This window comes from Sus scrofa, chromosome 10 (assembly GCF_000003025.6).
Source record: "Sus scrofa isolate TJ Tabasco breed Duroc chromosome 10, Sscrofa11.1, whole genome shotgun sequence".
In the NCBI taxonomy this organism is placed as follows: domain Eukaryota; kingdom Metazoa; phylum Chordata; class Mammalia; order Artiodactyla; family Suidae; genus Sus; species Sus scrofa.
In genome coordinates, this window is record NC_010452.4 from 66,907,225 (window position 1) to 66,913,224 (window position 6,000).

The following is a 6,000-nucleotide window of genomic DNA, read 5'->3' on the forward strand; positions in this document are numbered from 1 at the left end:
TGTGGTGTAGGCAGCAGCTGCAGCTCCAATTCGACCCCTAGCCTGGGAATGTCCATGTGCCCCAGGTGTGCCCTAAAAAGAAAAAAAAAAAAAAGAAAGAAAAAAAGAGTTCTTTATATAATCTAGATACTAGTCCTTTGTCAGATATGTGGTTTTCAAACATCTTCTCCCGACTAGAGCTTGTCTTAACTGGGTCCTTCTCGTAACAGAGTCTTTCACAGAACAAAGTTTTTGCCTGGCTGTCTGGTTTCCGGGGATTTTCTTGGATGGGTTGTGTAACTGTGCTGTATCTGCGACTCTTCACCAAGTCCTGGGGCCCAAAGATTTGCTCCTACATTATTTCCTAAACATTATGTAGTTTTATGTTTTGCATTTAAATCTGTCATCCACTTTCAGTGAATATTTGTGTAAGGTGTGAGGTTGTGCTTCCTTTGTTCCGGCTTTAAGTCATTTTTCCACGGCTTTGTTTATATCCTTTTTACTCTAAAATTAACGTACATCTTTTTCCCCGTTATTCCTCATTTTCCCCTCATTTTAAAGAGAAGTGTAATATCTCCTACCACCAGAATATAAGGGCTAGTGAAAATCAGGTGTCCAAGAGGAATTATCGGTGCGGAGATTTTGATCATCTTTCCCTTTTATTTAATGACCGGCCGCAGCTTTAGAAAGAGGCGCCAGCCTGGGTGTAGAATGAGTGTATCTAGTAAGGGACACACAGTGACAAGTGTTTGGTTTTTTTTAATGATCAGGAAACTGTGTGGGGACAACGGATAGAAGACAGAAGGCGTTCGTTGGACGGCGAGGAAGTTGTCTGACATCCAGGAAGCAGGCAGACGCCCGGTCAGGTGAGAAGAAGGAGAGCAGCGAAGAAGGGGGAGCCGTGTGCGTCCTCCCCAGGGAGAGGGAGCGCCACGCGCCCGGGCTGTCGGCCGCACCGGCCGCCCCCAAGGATGAAGCCCCTGTCTCCACCGGTGCCCAGACAGCGTCCTAACTCCCGTGGGGACGCCTTTCAGAAGCGCCCTCAGCCCCATAAGAAAATACCGGCAATTGTCATTCTTTAAAGTCATGGCCACACACGGGTCCAAAGATGCCCACGTGCCAGCTGGACGCTGCTTACTCACCGTGCCTGAGTCTGTTTCTTAAAAGTCAGCATGACTCTCACAGGATACACTGCTAAGGTTAGGGTTTTTTTAGGTGGCCTTTAAAAGAGGGAGGAGGAAGGGAGGGAGGAAATATATTTTGTGACCCGGGCTGTCTCGACTGAGAAGTGTGCATCCTTTCAAAGGGTTTTCAGGTATACTTTTGAGTATGTTTCTTTAAAATCTGTAAACATGGCTTTATTTTATTTTTCTTGAAAAGTGGTAATATTTAATTAAATGTACCCTGGGAAATTTCCCTAATATTTTTGTTCTTTTTTTTTTTTTTTTTCTTTGGTCTTCTTGGTCTCTTTAGTGGCAAATGGTGGTTCCCAGGCTAGGGGTCTAATCGAAGCCGCAGCTGCCACGCTACACCACAGCCACAGCAACACCAGCTCCTTAACCCCCTGTACAAGTCCAGGGATCAAACCTGTGTCCTCATGGATACTGGTTGGGTTCATTTCCACTGAGCCACAGCAGGAACTCCGCCTAATTTTTCTTTTTAAAACATGCTTCCTTTCCAGATTTTAGTTCAACTGGACACCCCCCGCTCCCAGTATTATTTTTGGAGCTTTGTAGGTTTTCCTCAGCCAGAAGAAGAACGTTGTGTTACGGTGAAAAAGTATGGGCAGCACTCTACATAAAGGGATGGATTACACATTTATGTGGGCCCTTTCTTTAACTCGCACTGTAAAATACAGCAAAAGCTTTTTGAAAGATATAAACTCACCAGTTTTCTTTTAAAGAGGGTAGGAAAGAAAAACAGCTACATTTTAGAAGCTGCTTAAGCAGAGAAATTTCCATTTCCGGAAATAAAGTTCATCAGGGTATTCAGACCATCATCCCCTTCGAGGGTGATAAAATAATTGAACTCGAAAGAAGCTGATTTTATTTATTTATTTATTTATTTATTTGTCTTTTTGCCACTTCTTGGGTTGCTCCCGCGGCATATGGAGGTTCCCAGGCTAGGGGTTGAATGGGAGCCGTAGCCACCGGCCTACGCCAGAGCCACAGCAACGCAGGATCCGAGCCATGTCTGCGACCTACACCACAGCTCACGGCAACGCTGGATCCTTAACCCACTGAGCAAGGGCAGGGATCGAACCTGCAACCTCATGGTTCCTAGTCGGATTCATTAACCACTGCGCCACGACGGGAACTCCAAAAGAAGCTGATTTTAAAATGATTCACTGTCTTACGGGATAAGTTATGATCAGGATGGCTTCTAAGCCAGGCACGGAGAGCTCGCGTCCTGTGGGCACCACTACACGGACAAGAGTGCACCTGCTGGGGCCCTTCAAGTGTGGACACATGGGAAAGCGGGGCTTCAACAGGGAGCCCGGCACTCACGGCGCTGCTGTCAGAAGGGGCCAGGCTCTGGGAAGAGTGAGCCCAAACCAGCCCCCCAAGCCGCAGAATCAGTCCTGTCACTGAGGGAGAGGGGCTCCCTCGGTCTGCTCAAAGGCGGATGCAAGGAGAGGACAGCAACGCCGCCTGTGGCGAACTGCTGAGCTGCGCCCTTGCAGCTCCGGAGCAGGACCCGGGGGTGGCCAGCGAGGGACGAGGGACGGTGAGACCCACAGCACCAGGGCGGAGGAAGGACGACCCCGCCTCTTCCCTGGGTCAGGCTGCCGGTGCGGAAGCCTACAGTCAGGCTGCGCATGCGGGAAACTTACAATCAGGCTGCGCGTGCGGGAAACATACAAACAGGAGCCCGTGAGGGACGGGAGATGCTGCCGTGGGGGCTTTTGTGAAGGAATTTGGATCGAGTTCCTATTTTGGAGGATTTTGAGGGAGAGACAGGCAAGGCGTGACCTCTGTTGTGTTAAGAATCCCTTTCTTTGCCCCAGGAAGGCAAGAGGAGCGGCAAGGAGACGTGCGGCCGACAGCAGCCCCGCATGGGGACAGAGCAGGGAAGGGGACAGAGCAGGGAGGAGGCCTGAGGTTCAGCTGCGCGAAGCGAGGCCCGCCAGACCCTAACGGACGGGAGCCGGGCCTCCTTGGGGACCGCGAGCTCAGGAAAGATGGCACGTTCGTGTCTGCAGTAAGTATGACATTATTTGCAGAAAGCGGGGGCAGGAATCTGCAGGAAGAGGGAGCGAGGTAGCAGATCCCAAGACGAGCGTTTTGGTGGGGACACCCAGTAAAACCGGGGCTTCGCGAGGAAGCCGTCAAAGCCGCGGGTCTCCAAGCCGGGGAGGGTCTGGACCAGGGCGGACCAGAAACTCCTTCGGGATTTTTCAGCATCTGGGTGGCCATTAAAGCCATGGGTGTGGATGAGTTCTTTCTGGGGGAGACTGGGAAAGAGTCCAGGAATCAAAGGGCGCCGAAGCCCTGTGGAAGCCGAGTGAGCGGTGCGGGGGCGAAGATGCTAGAAACCGGAGGCCCTTCTGCATACACGCGTGTACCTCCATCAGCCCTGTCTGCCCGTGTGCCGAGGGGAGGGTGAAGGTGCCCCCACAGCCCCTTCCAGCCCAGACTCAGGCGGTGGCCTCCCCCAGCTTCTCACGGGACGCCCGTTTCTGCAGAGCCCTGCCTCTGTTAGCTGGTTGCAAAACCAAAATGAAGTGAGAGCAGCAAAACGCAAATGGCAACAAGTAGGCTCTGTACAAGGACGGGATAGCCAGTGACGACAGTTTTGCGTTTGGAGAGCGTCCCAGAGCAAGCAGATCAGGTTACAGGTTCTGTAGCCATCATCCTGCACCCACATCATGTATTCATTCTGTGCGCTTTCGCCCTTTGTATTCATGGGAAGTAAGAGGCCTGCTGTACAAGCAAATGTTTTCGTGGAAGATTCGATGCAAAAATATCCTCCTAAATTTATCTACTAAAAGGCCAATTCCTAAGAGAACTGAAAAAAATAAATTCTTAAACATAAGAGCATGCGGGGTGCTCATGTTTGTGTGCTTATCTGCAGAAGGGCAGCATCTTGTCTGTTTGACAGTGAAGGCCTCTCAGCTGTGCCCGGGCTGAGGCAGCTCCCCGGGTGTGCCCGAGAAATGCCCGAGCAAAGGGCACAAGAAACTCATTGGAGAAGGACCGTGAGAGGCAGTATTTGTTCGAGTTAAAGGACCCAACCAAAGAGACTGAAATCAGCCAAGCGCCACAGAATCTTACTGCGCTGGGATCAGCCCCAAGCCCAACTTGAAGCTGGAGACTTTAGAGGAACTTTCCGTCAAAGAAGGGCTTTCATCAGCTTGATGTTGGCTTCAGGTTGGATTCTTGGGCTTCTTCGCTAACATTGGGGTTTGGCGTGTTGGCGTGGAGAGCGCAGGAGGGAGGGACAGATGAGGCTTAAGAACGTGTTATTCTATAACCAGTTTCAAAAATAATATCAATTAAGTGAGCTGTGTCTTGTGCCTTTTTTAATGATAATTTTCAAGTGGGAATTTATGACAAGCAAATACTGTGCTTGTAACTGGTGTTCAGATATCACAGACACATTAGGCGAAGAGCAGCCATTAATAATGCAAAGCGTCTTTCGTTCCCTTCCGTCCTATCGCTAAATACCTAGGATGTTCGCGTGAACAGACGTGGTTCACGACCTGAAGATAATGGAGGGACATTTACAAGGATCACAAGCAGGCATGGGGGTGAATCAGTCACATTAGAATAGTCCCTCCAGAAGTTTCTGTTGTGGCTCATCGGGTTCAGAACCCGACTAGGCTTCATGGGGCCACAGGTTCCATCCCTGGCCTCACTCAGCAGATTAAGGATCCGACGTTGCTGCGAGCTGTGGTGTGGGTTGCAGATGCAGCTGGGATCTGGCGTTGTCGTGGCTGTGGTGTTGGCTGGCAGCTGGAGGACCAATTCACCCCCTAGTCTGGGAACCTGCATATGCCACAGGTGTGGCCTTGCAAAAGAAGGAGAGTCCCTCTGGCTGCTCTGGCCCCCTCCTTGCTGCTCGCTCGTGCACTCGATGGTCCTTTCTAGCATGCACTGTTCCTTCCCCCTCTGCAGCCCGTCTCCAGGGGCTCATAAGCGGTTGTGCCACAGATGAGCCAAGGTACCTCCTTGAAAACACTGCAGATGGGGAGACCGGCCCTGCCTCTGCCCACCAGGGCCTCCCATTAACAAGTGCCAGTAGCACGGGAGTTTCCTCTTCACGAGGTCCTTTGGTCGTGGGTAAGATCTGCGTGAGACACGACAACAATGATTGTGACAAGAAATTATCTGATTTATACAATGATTCAAGCGCCAGGAAGGCTCCTTGATTGACTCTGCTCTGCGTTTCTCCTCGGCTGCAAAGTCGTGAGCAGTGTGAAGTGTCACGTACACCAGAAGGATGACCAGAGGAGAAGAATTCGCACCTCTTGCGTCCTGTGGGGCCACCTGACCGCTTCAGATGCCTTGGGAAGGAGCGAGCTGCTTCCCTTCCCCTAGAAGCAGGTCACAGGCTCACTGTCTCAAGCTGGAGTCGGGAGCGTTACGTGATGGCTGAAAAATCTGATGGGTTTGCATTTGTTGGTGTCTCGCCAGACCCTCTGTCCTTATCACTGTGGCCCCTGAGGGCTTTGAACCCTTAAATCCACGGCGATGGAGTGGCGCTCCAGAGCCTGGCAGCACCTCCAAGCACAGGCCTGGCAACATCTCTGCTTTCATGCAGATGAGACCCTCCAGTCTCCCCGAGCATCCGCTTAACCAGCCGGACTCCCTGGAGGCTGCGGGGCTGCTCCAGGCTGCTGAAGGCTGGCCGTGCCCTTTCTCGCCCAGACTGTGCCTAATACATGGAAAGCGGGGACGGTTGGGAGTAGCCGCAGGACAGGCCGGGGTGGAGGAGAGCCGCCCCTGCCCGCTGGGCTGTCTCTGGCCTGGAACCGTGGAAGGTGGCTGTTTAAAAAGAAGTGTGGTTGTGTTTTAGCCT

At 51.7% G+C, this 6,000-nt stretch overlaps 1 long non-coding RNA gene across 1 annotated transcript in view; it reads left to right on the forward strand.

The window, feature by feature from the left end:
- LOC102158641 overlaps positions 1-4,810 on the forward strand; it is a 68,656-nt gene extending 63,846 nt beyond the window's left edge. The window contains exons 3-4 of the long non-coding RNA XR_002336445.1: positions 750-845; positions 2,987-4,810. This is a non-coding gene — a long non-coding RNA (uncharacterized LOC102158641). The remainder of the gene's footprint in view (positions 1-749; positions 846-2,986) is intronic.